Source organism: Chamaea fasciata, unplaced genomic scaffold, assembly GCF_029207755.1.
Source record: "Chamaea fasciata isolate MVZ Bird 193981 ecotype frontalis unplaced genomic scaffold, bChaFas1.0.hap1 SCAF_3, whole genome shotgun sequence".
NCBI classification, from domain to species: Eukaryota; Metazoa; Chordata; class Aves; order Passeriformes; family Sylviidae; genus Chamaea; species Chamaea fasciata.
The window spans coordinates 20942734-20960510 of record NW_027094088.1 but is presented as its reverse complement, the minus strand read 5'-3'; the positions used below and the strand labels follow the sequence as shown (position 1 = coordinate 20960510).

At 39.1% G+C, this 17777-nt stretch overlaps 1 protein-coding gene across 1 annotated transcript in view; it reads right to left on the bottom strand.

The window, feature by feature from the left end:
• USH2A (usherin) overlaps positions 1 to 17777 on the bottom strand; it is a 380780-nt gene that overhangs the window by 40128 nt on the left and 322875 nt on the right. The window lies entirely within an intron of this gene.

Below are 17777 nucleotides of genomic sequence, written 5' to 3'. Positions count from 1 at the left end.
TCCTCTCCTCTCCTCTCCTCTCCTCTCCTCTCCTCTCCTCTCCTCTCCTCTCCTCTCCTCTCCTCTCCTCTCCTCTCCTCTCCTCTCCTCTCCTCTCCTCTCCTCTCCTCTCCTCTCCTCTCCTCTCCTCTCCTCTCCTCTCCTCTCCTCTCCTCTCCTCTCCTCTCCTCTCCTCTCCTCTCCTCTCCTCTCCTCTCCTCTCCTCTCCTCTCCTCTCCTCTCCTCTCCTCTCCTCTCCTCTCCTCTCCTCTCCTCTCCTCTCCTTTTCGCTTTTCTCTTATTTTCTCTTTTCTTTAATAATTATTTCTTAAAAATTCATCAAACATCACTGAATGGCACCTTCTCAAAAATGTATTTCCATCTGTATTTGTCTAATTTCTACTAAGAAATAATGAAACCCAAAAAAGATTTATTTTTCTGCATGACTAAATAAATCAAATAAACCAAAATATCAATGACATGACATTCCACTATAGGCACCATCTAGAGGATGGTGTCAACATGTTTTCCTAACATTAATATTTTATCTCTAACAACACTCACAAGACCTACTGTATAATAAACTATATTTCACCTTATTTTTCCCCCCATATTTTTCCACTTTAACCCATGTTTACTATTCCTCACAGTTAGAAAGTGAGGTAGAAGGAAAGAAGCAGCTCTTTTTATAAACTAGATAGATGATGGGAAAATTTCCCATAAACTTTGGGTTTAGTCAGTTCAAAGCTGACATCACTACTTATCCCAAATGGTACTTTTGTGTTCAATATTCATGTTGAATATGAACAACTAGACTAAATTTCTCTTCAAAATAGGACAGGCTACATCTGAAGGGAAAAAATAGTACTGTTTGAGACACAATAGAGCATGAGATACATGAATCACAACAAAAACCAGTTATGTGTCACCCTTGGAAAAATGTGCCTATCTTGTATGTCCTGATCTTTAGCTGAGTGGGGTGTGCTTTGTGGAGAGCTGGTGGGAGTGAGAGAGGAGAGAGCAGCTTCATCAGCAAAGACTTCATGGTATGTAAAATGCAGCACAATTTTAAAGCAATGTCAAACCCTGCAGAACTGAGCTGGGAGATCTGTGTGCCATTCCAAACTCACACACCACGTAATGTGGAATCTGCATAAACACATTAAGGTTGTGCAGAACTTGCAATGTGCCTCAGTCGTAAGGGGAATAGGAATGAAGCATCTTTCAGGTGGAGCTTTATAATATGGGAAGAAACGTCTTCAGGGAAGGTAAAAAAACTGGGAAAGTCAAGCACACAAAGCCTGGTTGGAGTTTGTGCCTCTTCATTACTACTGGTGCACTCATCCAGCTGAACTCCAAGATTATGTTTAACATAAGTAGTACATGCAGTGCTCCTGATAAGCAACAACTTTCCATCCCCTATTTGTTAACATATAGTTGGGTTTCTCTCATGGATTTATTCCATAGTGTCTGTAGACATGGCAAGAGAAACAAAAAAAAAAAAACAACCACAACTGCTGCTGTCAAACATCAGCTAGAGCCTAAGGGCTCAAACCTGCAAATGGTAGGGGGTACATCCTTAATATGGAGCATTAGGGGGTTAATGTTGAATTTTTTCCTAATGCCATAAACCGTATTTTCCATTTGATATTTTGGCTGATGGCCAGAATCAGAACAAACAAAATCTGGACTGCCACATTAACATTAGTCTTCTTAGTCTCTCTCTCTCTTTTTTTTTTTTCCCTAATAATGTCCAGAGTGGTAGGAATTTTATCAACCAATGTAATGAAACCATGAATGCTTTTGTTATCCATAAAAATGGGTAATTTATGTCCATGAACTTCTTAACTCAAGGTATCTTATAGCATTCAGTTTTACTTTGCTGCAGAAATAATGTGCTTTTGTCAAGACCAAGTATCTTGCCTCCTGGTTTCATTTGAAGTTTTGTTTTCCAATAATTCACATTGACCCTATTACATTTTTGACTTCAAATATGTGTGCCATGAGACATCTTCTTCATCTCCTTCCAAATAACATCATGTATGATAATGTGAGGAAAAGTAGCTCTGAACACTGCAAACCCTTTTCCATCTGATCTTAAAATGATTTGGGTGCAGTATTTAACAATTTCTCTTTTCTGTAAAATTTGAGAAAGAGACTTTGGCTGTAGTTTTGGTGAATGGAAGACAGAGAGGAAAGACTTCTTGATTTTCCCCTATGAAAGCAATTATTTGCAATTTTTGCCTTTGCACAGCTCAACAGCTGTCACAGGGAAAGAGAAAGGTAAAGAGAAAAAAAAACAGTTTGAAGGAAATCTTTACGGGGACTTGTACAAGGACAGTCTGAATCTTAACACAGATTGCAGGTGAACTCCCTCATCAGTTTCCTTGAAAATGCCACTGACTGTCAGTTGTGCTCCATAAAATTAGGATTTTGCAGTTATATATTACTTTTCATCATAGGATCTCACATCATGTTACAAACATTAATTAATTAAGTCCCAGGATATCCCCCTGTGTTCCTGTGTGCAGCTTCAGGAAACTACAGTTATTGGTTTAGATCCCATTTTACACAGGTACAATAGAAGTGTCATATTATTGTTAAATGCAAGCTTAGTTTATTCCCTTTTCTCAACCATTCTGATTCTGTCTCTCTCATCCAACACATGCAAAAAAAGAGCAGTTCTAACTGCTGCTAAGTAGAGGAAGATAGCACAGCCTCCAGGCAATTCACAGCTTTAAATCCCTGCTTTCTGCCAACACAATGGGAAATAAAAGCAGCATTTTAAAGGAGACTAAAAGGTTTTTACTTCCTATTTTTTTATTCCTTTTTCTCTGCCCTGTACTGAATAGTACTAGCTGTTCATTCAAACTTTGCCTGCTCTGCATGTAATCACTTCTGAGAGACATTAAAAGGTAAGCATAAACAATTTACTTGGAGCTCCATTATAAAAGCCAAAGTTTAGTCTGAGTAGGTGCCTGAACTTAAAATGTCACCTTTAAAATGAACTGAGTATTTAAAAAAAAATGAAGGGCTCAAAAGTACAAACCTCAATCTCTCAAAAGGCTTTTTTCTTCACCAGGTTTTCCATTCCTTTCCTCAACGTTTTACACTTCCTACATGAAGATACCTGCTTTCCAAGCAGAGACTGGCTGAAAGTAAAGGAAAATATGCAGGTAGCCATTTGGGAAAGGTGCCGTCCAATTATGCCAGTATAAGCCAGGAAAAAGAGATTTGCTCTGCACCTTTTTGTACAGAGCAGGCACCATTAACAGAAGGCCAGAAGCACACAGTGTTTATGCAAGGAGGGATGACTTCTCTCTGTTCTATGCCTGGAGGCAAGTTCAACCTATTTTCTGAATATTAGCAGGGGGTATTGATCAGACACATTTAGGTGTACACTTCAGGGATATATTCCTTAGCAAAGCACAGCTTCCCATCAAAATACTGGGGTTGAGCAGAGATCTGACACTTTCCTTCCAGATCTTTATGGGATGTTACCCCAGTTTTGGAGTAGGGGATTGCTACAGGGGATCCCTGCCCCTTCTGGCTGCATAAGCTAGTGGAGAGCCTCAATGAGTAGGCTGAAAAGCTCCCATGCCACATGAAGGTAAAAAGGAACACAAATCTTGTTTTCCCATTGCAGCTGCTATGGACTGCCCTGTTGATGAAAACAACGAGGTCCAATAAAGAACACGTTCTATATTTCAGTGACCCTTAGCAGCTGTGTCTTGCCATATGAAGGGTTGGAATCAACTCCACATTGAGGAAAGGCTTGAAAAGAAGACAAGAAACAAGAGTGGTAATGGAATTTGGTAGAGTAACTGGAAGAGAATCTGCCTTCAGATTTTAAGTCTTGAAACCAAGTAAACCCAAAAGAATGTGGATGGATGAACATCCAGATCTTCCTAGGATCACATGGGTACAATTCCCTCTACTTTAAGCTTACAGGAAAGGTAAGTCCTGTTGGAAGGAAACTCACCTTGACACAGCATATGAAGCTGTCTCTGCAGACTGCCCATTCCCATTTTCTGTGCTGTCAGGTGAACATTGAGTTCATATACATACGGAGAAAAGCAGACAGCTATGTCTGCTGCATGGGAACAAGGAAAGCAGCTAGCTAAGCTTCACTTTGAAACGTTAATGCCTAAATAAAACAGAGACTTTCATCACGTCCTTTCATTAGTCCCTCCTAGTGTGGGTTGGGCTTCTCAGCGAAAAGCTCCTGCTGAAAGAGAAGAGTCTGAACTGCTTGTGGCTTTCACCAGCCAGATGAATTAGTTAGGGAACAGGTGAAATATGTAAATACTGAAATATAACTTTAAAACTGAAGTATAACAAGTTTGGTTTGGATTCTGTATTTCCCTTGGATATTTAAATGGATATAAAATAGATCACGTAAGCTTAGTAAATAACATATTGTGCTGATTTCTGAATTGAAAATGTCTTTAAAGCCCATTATCGACTCCAGCATATTAAGTTGTAAATCCACTAGTTTCACTGTCTCATCTATTGATTAGCTGCATGTATGCATGTTATAAATGAGCAATCCAAAGAGAAATTACTATAATTTAGTCATTTTGGGACAGACTTGCAAATGTATTTAAGTGCCCAAATGTGAGGATAGGCACTATGGGAAAGAGTCACAATGTTCTCCTACATTCTAATCCAAACCTTAGTGTAGTGTAGCTACTATCCTCAGCTCCTCCCTACACCCTGCATGGAGGAAAGCAGGTCTCTCCAAAGGGAAAATCTGATGTTTAAGTTTAACCTCTGTTTTGAATGGCCTGTCGGGGAAGCCACACTCTCCCTCGTAACAGATTAGACAGACTAGCCTACATGTGCCATCCAAAGTAAGTATATAGAATTCACACCTGTGATTTTTTTTTTCCTTAAATTCACTTAAGACTCAAAGAGAAATAAAGGCAGTAGCAACACTTTTAATCAGCACACAGCAACAGACCATACAGGTCTGCTCCTTCTTGTTTCTTAAAATGAAACATGAAACCATTCATAGCTTCAGAAGCTGAGCAGCAGCAGTTTCAAAAAACTTCTAAATCAATGTAAGCTTCCATTTGCCTTTTCAAGGATGCTGGATGAGGGTCTTCATAAGCAGAAGAACAAATCTACATGGGGAATGTAGAGGGCACCCAACCAGAACAGGGGTTTCCTTTAGTTAATCTGAAGCAAGTATCTATTTAGTTCATACTGAAGCAAATGTCCTCCTGATTTCCATGCTCAGGCCAGCATGTTGGATATGATCTTCAGTCTGAGATCATGTTACTCAAGTGTGGTTCAAAATTTCCATTGATACCCTCAAACCAAATATCAATACAGAGGTTTGTTAACAAAGCAAGTCAAGGTGTTGCAATGCTTCTATACAGGACCAGAAAGAGAAAAACTGCAGTATAATAAAGACCTATTGCAAATTTTTGTCTCAAAAAATCTTATTTTAAACGCCACATGTTCTCAACTCTGTTTTTTCTCAAAGGTGGTATTGTATTTGACATCAGGGCAACTACAGCTCAAACTGTTTTGTTACCTGGTGGAAAAAGGTGATGTTTCCTTTCCCATTTGCTCTCAGGGTCTCTATTCAGTCTTTTTGGACCTGGACTTTCCAGTAACATTAAGCATAGTACCTAAATATGTCACTGTCTTAAGCTACAACTATAATATAAATCTCATGATCTATTGGTACATCATTGGTCTAGCATTTCTAGCACAGACTAGTATTAGAGAAAATCTAAATTATCATCTGTCTTGAACCCCTGAAGAGAAAACAATAAAAAAATAATTTTATTATACCATAATGACAAGAATAATACTTCATCTGGGAGATGTCTTCTGACTTCTCATTAATTCTTTTTTAAAGCCTGTTGAAACATAAGTGCTCTACAAAGTTTCATTCATTTTGTTTGTACCGTGGAAAGTTTTCTTTATAGCAAAAATACAGAAAATTTATGACTGCAAGGAGTCCACTTCCCTCACCCTCTTGCAATATTAAAGGTGCATTTGCAATTCTGATCTTGTGGGATAACTGTAAACTTGGTGTCTTTTTTTGCAGCCACTAGAGTAGCATCTCCACACTGAATGTAATATTTGTCTCACAGTAAGAACTCTGCTCTGGATGAGAAAAAAATAAATTGATGCATTCAAACCTGCAGGAAGTGGACTTAGAAAAATACTTGGAGCAAAATTCAGAACTAAAACAACTAATGATTTGTACTACGCCCCAGTAGGTTAACTAGATCCTAGGACCTCTGTACATCTTCCCATTGTGAATATACTATTCCTCAGTGTCCTTATGGCACACAAATACACTGCAGGAGTCTCACTGGGATGGATCAAACCCCAGCAGTCACATCATCACCACTTCAGGGTGGTGTGGGCACAGGACTATTTAGAGGACAAACATACTACCATAAAAGAGGAAGGTGGAACAGTCACAGATTAGTTCAAAGAAGGCAGCAACAGCTGCAAAGTCAAAGAGCTTGAGGATGTTGTACTGCAGGTCCAGCTGCTGCTCTTGCACCAGCCACAGGATGCCTTAAGTGAACATCTATGTGGTTGTCTCCCAAAGCTTTGCCTGTGTAGCCACACAGCCCACACCTTTAAAGGACATTGCCTAACTGAAGCAGAGTCCTGCCTGCTGTAAGGACTGCAGGACCCTCAGAGTATCTGGAAACATAAACAAGTTCCTAACAAAAATCTGAAAAACACAGAAGTTATTTTCTACTAGACCCTCAGGATGGAAATTCCTGCTTCCTATATCGTCATGGTCTCTAACTGTGCTATTAGGAAGGAAGGCTGGTGAAGGGAAAAAAGGGAGGAAGGAACAGCTTCCACAGTTTGGGCTGTAGGAGTAGAGCAGCCTAAAGATGCCAGAGGTGTAACAGGTGATATTTGATATCCTAAAAGCTGTAACATGGCACCTAGTAATAAGGTGAGAAACATTTCTCTGAATCCACCAGCAACTTTGGCTGGGGTTCTTGCAGCAAGACCTCTACTTCATGGGTAGCAACTTTCTTTCCATGCTCATAGTTTTTCTTGGCACTCATAAAGCCGTTCAACAAGCATATCCTTTTCAAATCATCTGGCCTGTCAGATGCTGATAGAGGGACATCTGTACCAATCTCTCTCTTTCTTTAAAGACCAAAGAGATTTTCTTTAAAGAATGCTAAAGAAACAGACTTAAGAATACAATACAGTTTTTTTCCAGTTAAACAATAAAATCCATCCGTCATGGGTCCTTGTGAGTGCAGTATTAATACACTTAGATGCTCCAGAACCCAGTTGTCATAACTTTGGTCAGATAAAAAGTTCAAGGTGCTAAGAGAAATATTTGTGGTTTATGAGGGGATAAACTCATAAATCGGACTTCTTTTCTTCCTAATAGAGATTATATACATAAACTACACCCACACATTGCAGATAAGTTTTCAGACTACCATCCTGACAAGAGTCTATTATTTTTTGCTTTCTGTTTCTTTGGAAACCAACCAACCAGCCACGAATTACTTATGTTTGGATGTTTTCATTCGTGATTGTACTGGTACTAAGAAGCAAGAAGGACAAATATAAAGACTGTTGTGAACTTTATTGAATCTGATTAACTGTCTGGTTTGGGCTCAATTTAAATTTGTCAAGACTAAAAGTCTCCTGTCATCTTTTCCCTGCTCCACACACAAATGAGATCTTCACACAGTTCAAAAACTGTGCTAGGTCTGAAGACAAATACCAGAGCTGCCTGTCAGCTCCTTCACCAGCCAGCTAACTCACAATCTCCCTTCCCTTGTCTCTCTGACATTGCTCAGTTGTGCTTTCAACGTTGTCAAAACACATTTCCACCGGCGTGAAAATCCAGTGGGAGCTGGGTGCCCTTGCGAGAGTGTGGAAGTTCCTGCCTTCAGAGGGGCACAGGAGGGGGCAGCAGCAGCTCTGCTGGCACAGCAGACCCAGAGTGATGAGGGCAGAGGGAGGCAGGGTGGCAGCAGTGGGGCTCTGGATCCCTTGGTTTCCAGCAACCTAAGGGGAACAGACAGCTCCAAGTGCACATTCCCTGAACGGCTGATGTGCACCCAGGCAGCCTCATCCCAAGCTGGGAACATGGCTGTGCTAGGCTGTTTTACCGAAAGGGCCAGCATATGCGAACTACTAAAATCTGCACATGGTTTAATGCAGGAGGGGTCAAACTCAATACCTGAAACAGCGTTTATTATAAGCTTCTGTGATTTTCCCTCTTCAAATGGCCATCTCAGAGATTTTCCTTTACAAACTTGCTAGCTGCATGACTATTTTTGAAATGAAATTATATTGGTAATTATTCAGTTTATTTAATAACAATTTAATTCCCACCTTGTACGAATCACCAGAATCAGTCAGTAATGCATCTGCTGACTAGATAACCACTTTAATTTTGTTTTTTGTTTTTTAGCTATTTTTAAAAAACTAATTTTTAAGAATGCCAACTCTGTTAGTAAAACCTCATAGAGCTTTTGAGCTTTGAAACCATTTCAACACACTACAATTCTCCCAATAATCTGAAAAACAACAGAAAGTCCCATTATAATCCAAAAGAATAAAAAGAACGCCATACTTTGAAATGAGAGTCACATTTTGAATTTCTTTTTCATACCCAGTTAACTTTATATACAGCTACAGTATAATGTGACAGTAAATTTATACCCCTCCATCGTCACCTGGTTCAAAATGCATTGGAATATTCAGGGGATTTTTTCTGTTTCTAAAGTCTCCATCAGAGACTGTGTGAGAACTGGAATAAATAAGCAGCCACATTTTCCCATACTGGAAAAGTTCCAGAAGGAAAAGGGCTCTTGACAAAGCTAAAGGAGTTTTCAAGACACTTTCTATTTCCATACTCGTTCTTTTGTATGCTAGGTTGCCTGCCATTATGTTTATGTAATTCTGACAGTGTTCTTAATGACACACTAACAGATTGTAAAACACGCTGCTGGCATTTACTTGTTTTTTATATTTTTAAAACAATGTCCTTCATGTAACAGTAGTTAAGCGCGGCAGAAGGACATCATTAGAGCCATGGTTAAACTGTAATTTACACCATTAGGAAGGCAGGAGCAATTTTTATTGCCTGGCAATTTTCTTGCTGAAATATTTGGACCATATGGCTCAATTTGTGTAATAACCTTAATTTCAGCACCCTTCAGGTCTGCCTCCATCTCCTACGGAATGGTAAAATGCGGTTTAGCAGAAAAGGCAACTGTCTATACTTAGAGAGTTGAGATTAATAACATGTCACGTCCTGTTTTTGGTGAAGGAATTCGAACAGCAGCCAGATGGTATCTCTACAAATAACTGTCAGGGGTCTTGATCTAATCAATACAATGTATTAATACATCTCCCTTCGCTGCTTCTCGAGGGGCTAGCGTGCAACATCTGGAAAGATTGGGGGGACCGCCAAGTAGAAAGCTGATCCTTTTCAGAATCAAACTGAGCCCAATTAATTTTTCATGTATACTTGATAACTGTTTCATAATGAGCTATGTGTCTTGACGGAGTTAGGGTTGGCGGCATGAGCGGCTTGTGCTTCCTATCCCCATTCAGTCCACTTACAGAAACCAACCCATTAATCAAACTATCTGGCATAAAACTGAAATCTCAGCTCAGCAAGAGATCAATAATCATCCCTAAAAAAAAAAAAAAAAAAATACACAACCAGAGCAACAACAAAGACCTCACCACAGAAAAGGGTTTAGTGGGCAAAAGTATCCAGGCATGACATTAGTAATTACTTTAAGAAAAACCAAAACTCAGAGCCATACTCACCTGACAGGCACCTAAACCACAGAATTTAAATTTAGCTTCCTGTCAAAAAGTAACATTTAAATCCATTAAAAATACACTGCCATTTTGCTTTCTAGATACAGAGGCCATCTGGCCCCTATTCACCATAATTGCTATTACAGTCTCAAAAATAATATTTATATAATGCTGTAAATTAACAGGCGGACACCCATTCCCACTCCCAAAGAGCTTTCTACTGATAAACTCATCTTTTAGCACCGTGCAGATATTAGGGTCTTGCTCCCTAAAGAAAGATGGGGCAAGATTATAGGCAAGATTATACATGCATTCCAGGGCTTTTTGTAAAGTCTGAAAAGAGGAGAGAGAGAGGTCACTTGGCAGGCAGAAAATGGGAAACTGCAACAAGCATAGGGGAGATGAGTTTGAATGAGGCTGTGAAGCTGAGTGATGGGAATGGATTCAAAAGGGAGCAGTAAAGAGAAAGGACAGGAGGTCAGCTAAGAATACTAAACTTATCTGGCATAGGACACCCCATGGCTGTTTGATGAGAATGACTTTGGAGACTGTAGACCTGGATTAGTCTCAAATGGAGTCCCCAGTGGTATGACGGTCTGTGTTATACTACCACTTCCCATGAGTCCTATGGCTTGCTTTTGCTGCCTCTTTTTTATTTCTTAAAAAAAAAAAAAAGGTAGGATTCTCTGTTTATTAAAATTACCCTTTGCTTGCTAAAATTCCCTATGAAATCTAAGCATGTGACATAACACTTCTCAGCCAATTTGAATAAAAGACCTTATCTGTGGAAGGAAGTAGGGCTGGAGGGTAGGATGGGGGCTGGGGAGTGGCCTTTCTAATTATCAGCTGAAGAATTCCTGTATCTGTAACTGTTGGGCATGACCCTGGGGATTTTAGGAAGCTGTCCTATGACTTCACCAACAAAGAGTGTTATCTTGAAGTTGCCTGATACATCCACTTAAGAACATTGGTTAAATGTGAATTAAAATCTAGTCAAATCCAATTATGCATTTTTAAACAGATATCTAATTTGAAAAACAGCTGTACATATTACCCAACAAATTTCTGCCTCCTCCTTCTTCATTTTTATTTTCTACTTATATATGAAAAAGCATCTGTAGCTTACAAAAATGTTGCTTTTAAAGCTGATTTAGTGCAGTCACATAACCGGGCACAAAGGGAAGAATGTCCCCATATTACATCTTCTTAACAAATTATACTTAATAAGATGAAGCTTTTTGGGGGTTTCTGTTTTGTTTATTTGGTTTTTACAAATTAGAAAACATTCTGTCAGTGGTGTTTTTCTACACTGCCTGGCTAGCTTGATCTTATTCTCACAACTGAAATGCAAATACAGAAAAAATCACAGAGAAAAGCATAAATATAAAGGATATATAAAAACATATATAGAGAAACAGCAACTGAAGCATTTATGCAATCTCATTTTAGTCATCAGCCTTTAGGCTTTGTCAGGTGGTCACCTATTCTCTTATGGCTGCAGGTGCACATACAGTAAAGATTACCACTTCCTAGTAAGTGCTGCCCACCACCATCTTTCTGCCAAAGACTACCATCTTTTAAACCTGTCAAACTGAATCTTTCCACTGTGTGGGTTAAGAAAGCTGATTAATGAGTGTAAAACCAACCACCTTCTTTGACTGACACTTATCAGTAGTGACACACAAGTGCACCAAAGGAAAGCAGACTCATGTGAACAGCTGCAGCCCAAGGATGGGAAATGTCCATGCCTTAGATGTTCTGAACATTTCATGATCTGTAGAGGACATTCATGCCCTTAACTAGGTTAGGTGTCTGAAGTCAGGCATTACAAGTATTTCTCAAAAGACCTAGTTTTACATGTGTTTCACTCATCAAAAAAAGACTACACAATGAATGAAAAATGGACCTTGCACAAGGAGAAGCCCACGGATAAAATACATCAGATTTTTCCAAATCGGTAGCTAATTTATTTATAGTAGAAATTGCCTGTTGATCCAGGCACTCTGGCCTGGTCAGTCTAGAGTGTGCTTAGGTGTGGTCAGACATAACTGTATCAGTGTTTTTACTTCTATCTGGTCCAAAATATTACTGAAAGACAAAATTATGTCAGCTTCATGTAGCGCACTGAATTAGGGAGAAAACATGAAAGAAAAACAGAAGTGAAATAAACTTCTTTGCTGTAACCTTGACTAATTCAAACCACCAGTTGCCTGACAACATATTAAGACCTCACAGACACCAGACAAACCTTTCCTTCCTAACTCACAAGGATTCTTTCCTTCCTGGCAGGGTTCCAGCAGGGTCTAAAGCTATGTTTCTGCAGCTGCAGGAAACATCCAGGAGACAGTGAAGTGGCCTTGTTTACGGCAAGGGTGGTATAAATAGAAGAGCTGAAGCCTCTCTCTTTCACCATTCCCCACCAGTTCTGTTATCACAGTACTTTAAAATCATCAAAGTCGTACAACAATCCATTTCATGCTTTCTGCTCTAATTAGGCAATTCTACATGTGTGTCTTGATAGGTGGGGCTTACTGAAGCACTTAATCAGTTTCTGGAGGGGCATCATAGTGCCAATCCAAATGCTTATTTAAACAGAGTTGTAGTGCCAAATCCAGCATATTCTGCAGCAGCATGGAAACAACAGAATCTGTGAGACACAGATTGCTTCACACACTTTTTTAAAGCAGCCTTCAATGTGAAGGAGCACTTGTCCTGTATTCATCCTGTGTAAGCTTAACAGGTCTAGAGATTAAAAAATGGAAAGCATTTTACATTACTGGGCTTTCCTGGCAAATAAAACAATTAGAGCAATTCCAGTACAAGCCCTTCCTGAAACTGTGCTAACAAGGCTTTGACTCTTAAAAACTGCATTTAAATCAAACGATTCATTTGCAAACCCATCACATACAGCACACATGTAGTAGGCGGGGATCATTTCATTGAAATTAGAAAGCAAATGTCTCTATACATGAGAGGTCACCAGTTGTTGTACATTAAAATCTTTTCACTGTTAGGCATAATTAAAATACTCTAACAGTGGTTTCAGTAATTTAAACATTGCAGTATTGTTGTAATATTTTTCTAGGCTTCAAGAGTTCACAATTGTTTGGTCCAATCAAATCTGGGAACACTGGAGAAGTTATCACCCATCAAGGTAATTACTTTCAAGTTGAAATAATTACTCCATCAATGTTAATGGTCTTTCAACTTCAATAAAGCACTCACCTGCCGATAATCACAGCTAACCTCTTGCTCTCATGCAATTCCCTCTCTATTTAGCAGGTTATATTACAGCCGTTAGAGTGGTCACTTGTCCTGAACAGCTGCTGAATTTCACTTTGATCGTCTGTGAACCATAAAAAAATTAGTCATCTGTGTATGATTTCCCCTAACCCACAAGCCCTTGCAGAGCTGAGGAGATGATCTTTTGGCTGCATTAGGGCACTGCTGAGCAGCCATCTTGTTTCTGGTGGTGGCCACTTTCCACTGCCTAACAGCAGCACAGTAGCCTAATTAACTTTTGCCCTCCACAGCCATTTACAGCTTTCACTCATTGCTAAGTAGCACATCTTCTGAATTTTTGGCATGTGCAGGGATTCCTTTGCTTACACTCATCCTCTTTTCTTAGGGCGCACTCCATTTCCCAGGCATCTGCAATAGGCATGTATAAAAAAGTTTCACTGGTCCCTTTCCTTGGCATATTTTTTTCTTATTCTTGTGGTTACAATCTTCATTACTTCTATGAGAAAGTTGCCATGTACAGCACTGCATGCTGCATTACTGAATAGTCTGTACAAGGAAGTAAAAAGCAATGTGGTATCTCATCTCTAATGCTGCCAAATGTTCACAGGTCTATATGAGGTAATAGAAGTGAAGGACTACACATGAATGTATTATGTATTTTTAAATATAATTAACAGAAAGAAACTAACTCTGGATGCATGATTGAGATATCTGTAAAATCCTGCATAGAAGGCATGAATATATGGCAGTACTGGCCACTCAAAAATATTTCTGATATATTTTTTTTTGATACGGCATTTTTCAACAAGTAAACAATACTTAATATTCTGACTCAGTTTATTTGATATGTAAATTCTGTCTGCTTGTAACAACACAATCATGTTAGCCAAAGCCTCATCCTTCTAACAAAGTCTTTATTACTGCTATTCTGCAATATGTCTACAGATTTCCCTGTCACAGCACCTGCCAAGAGAAGCTTGGCCAGTGCAGTTATATACCATCTCCCCAAATAATGCAAGGGAAGCCAATCTGTGTTCTCAACTGTTAGCACAGCTGCATCCAAGCCAGAGGCTTTGCTGGGGCAGTGATAGCAGCTAAGAGACGTGTTAATTTTTTTCACCCCAAGCTGGCATGGATATGCCACAAAAAAGCCTTCAAGGATAAGTTTGGCCTAAGAGCCTCACATTGCAAAACACATTGTGAGAAGACCTGTGCACAGGTGCACAGGAATAAGGCCTAATACACATATCTCTTGCTTCCTCTAACAAGCACATTGCACTTTGATCTACACTTGGCTGAGGTGAATTTAACACACTGAGACCTTGATACTACATAATAATAATAATTGAGAGGCACTGTGCATAGCAGGCAGTTTTCCTTTTTAACCCTCATCTCTGGACGTTTTTCTTTCTCCAAGTGTTTTCTAACAGCTACATCTTTTTTATGGCTTTTTACTTATCTTCCTGGCTTTGAGTTCTCCTGTTTCCAATAAACAACCAAACACTTGATATAATTGTCATGGGAAAAACAACGTTACACGCTCACAAAGTGTCTATCAAGAAATGTCCAAACCTTGCCACAATTCTACCTCAGAGCAACATTTGGAATACAGCAGTTGAAGAGCTGTGACTCTTTAATGACATTTGGCAGGCACTCATTGGCTTTATAATGAAATCAGCTCTGGGTTCTGTGTTCACAAGCTTAAGTCCTAAGTTCACAAGAGTGAGAAGCTTGCTTTGACAATCTAGTCCCTTTATGCAGATTTCTGTAAAGGAGAACCTACTGCCAATCCATTCCCCTATAAACACACCTGTCTCATGTTATTGCTGTCGAGACACTAAATATGATTCCTGCTTTAGAGGGTTAAAATGAACTGCAAAGACATTGTGGGAGACACTTGTGCTGTTCTAACCAGTCTTGACTCGACTTTGCTCTGCAAATAAACCAGAATGTCAGTTTAACTTGCTGTCACCTAACATCTGTCACGATGCTCCTGGCCAAACAAGCTAAGGAAATGGGTGACACTGCTCTTTAACTGGGAAGCATCAAAATGGCTCACGTGTATGTCACTTGCTTGTAAAGGTACAGGACACCCTCCTTTCATTTCAGGGGTAGCAGCTTTTGCTCTGAGAAATGAGTTCTCATTTTTATCTCCACAGGCAGTGTAAAATTTCAAGGGGTCAGTGATAACCTTAAGGTACCAGAGAGCTACACCTTTGACATAATAAATCAAATACATATTAATGGGGAGTAAATAGCTGGATTCGAGGAAGGTACTGTGGAAAAGTCTGTTAAATTGTTTGAAAACCCTGAAGATGCTTCTCATTTGGCTCTGAAATGGATGGAAAGGAAGCTGTCATATAAGAACAGTCTGCAGGGACATTAGCAAAAGCTTAGTTTGTATCCTGTAGTGTCACAAGGATTGTATTTCTCCTCTAAGTTTGGGTCAAGCTTTATGTCCCAGGGCAGGAAACCAGGGTGCAACTGACAAGCGCAAGGGTGGGATCAGCCACTGTGATTCTAGCAATGCTTTTTTTTTTTTTTCTGGAATAATCTAATGGGATAAGAATGGAGTCTAACAGATTAAATAAAGGACCAAACTCATTGCTTTCTTAATACTTTAAGTCTTAGTTGTAAAATGGAAGCTTGTGAGAGAGAATGACTAATGGCATATCCCACGAGGGACCTCCAATAGAGATGCTTTAGGAAATTAAATGATTTAGCCTAGTACCCATGAAGGCTATCTTTTAAAGGGGCAGAAGTTTAATCATTGGAATTCTAGTTCCTTCAATAAAATTACATTTTAATTAAAGTATCTCATTCACAAGGCTAAAGTTAAGGGTATATCAGAATTTCATGATAAAATTCTATTTTTAAGCATTTGTAACTTTGAAAGTTGGTGTCCAGGTGGGATAATTGCCTGCTGGGATAATTGACCTAACCTCCTGCAGCTATCTTTGATAACAGGACTCCATGCACTTTATGTCAATATTTTTGATTCAAAGCTTTTGCTGTTCTGTTATATTCAGAAGAGGTAGGATTCAGATCTCAGGTCCTTGGTTTAAATCAGCAACAATTCTACTCATCTAATGCAGCTGCAACAGCTTAGAGTGCAACTGATGGAGGAGATGGAGGAGATGTGCAAAAAAGATTTATCCCCAAATGGTAGTATAATATTTTGAATAAAAATGGGTAGCGAATACCATAATTGACCCATGTTCAAGACAAAGGACAGTAGAAAAACCATGCAAGCCAGCTTTGCTGCAATGCTACTAGAACAGCTATACATATGCTACCAGTGTGTCATTTTGATTCAGGATAGTGTTTGGGGAAAATAAAGGATTTTGGAGCCAGGAAAATACTAATTCGGTAAAAAATAGCTTGTTAATCTAAAAGGCTTTTAACTGATGCTGTTAAAGAAACACACTGTAGCAACATTATTTAAAATACCATTTTGGTAGGTTTTATTGCCCACAGTACAACCATCTTGGACATTTTCTGTTGTTGTTGGCATGCTTAGAAGACAGTGCAATGCATGACCAGCCAGGTCAATTCTGATGCTCAGCAATACATTGCATGCTGCTGAAGCAGAGTAGTAGGAGAAGCCCTGGCTTTTCACTGGTTTTAAAATCTTAAGTGCATCATCACAATTATGATGGTGGTAATTTTTCTTAAAAGAAGTTAAGGGAGATAAGTACCAAAATGCCACTGAACTTTATAACCCAAATCTGCATTTTTAAACCTGGCATGCTGTGCAATGTGAATGCAACTGCTTTGGAAGGCAAAAGTATATATTGTTTCTATAGCTCAGTTCAGGATCTGTTCTCCTTTTCAGAAAAAAAAATATCACAAACTTAATCCATTTAGGAAGCTAGACACAAAACTGCTCTGAAACCCTATGATAAGGGTATGTAACATTACCAAGCTGGAAACTTCTTCCACCATGTCATGCAGAGATCTATTTGAGGAAGTCACTCAAAGGTTACTACTGGGTGTTCCAGGGAAAGCTTTTTAGGATCCTACTTGAATTGTCAACCACATTCTTCAAAACTGGCATAATAAAGAATTTTGGGGATTTCTGGTGTTATTCAATACTAACATGGACTATGAAGATAATTTAGGGAAAATTCTAGGTTTATGAACTTGAGGGGGCGCTGCTGAGGAAATCAAACTTTATTACAACCTCATTAAAATTTTAAAATTTATTTTCAGAAGACAACCAAGTACACCAGCTGTCCTAATATACAACAGTTCAGTCCAACTACCTATAAGCCACCTTGCTATAGAAAGACTAGAATGCAATATATAGGGGTGAGGAGCAGTGGTAAATGCACAAACACAACCATTTCTGTCAGTGGTTTACACAATGTTGTTAGTCAGTTCACAAAACAATGCCCTTTCCCAAATCTATCCCTTCACACACTGAACAGAAACAGGAAAAGAAAGGGAAGGGAAAGACAGAGCAGCAGTGCAAAGGAACATTCTAATATAAGTTCGTGAATTGGAAATAAAAGTGGAACTGCTTTTATTACTGATGAATTATGAGTTGAACATGCAAATGGGTTGCATATATGAACTATGTAATTACTAATTAATTCATTCACTTTATGATTCCAACTGAAATAAAAAATAGAATTCTATACTAGGAGGAGTGATATTGCTGTTCTCTGTGCAGGTCCTGTGAAACTATTTTGTCAGTCAGACAAAAAGTTTAGGACAGTATTTACAGAGCAAGGCTGACAAATGTATGTGCTTAA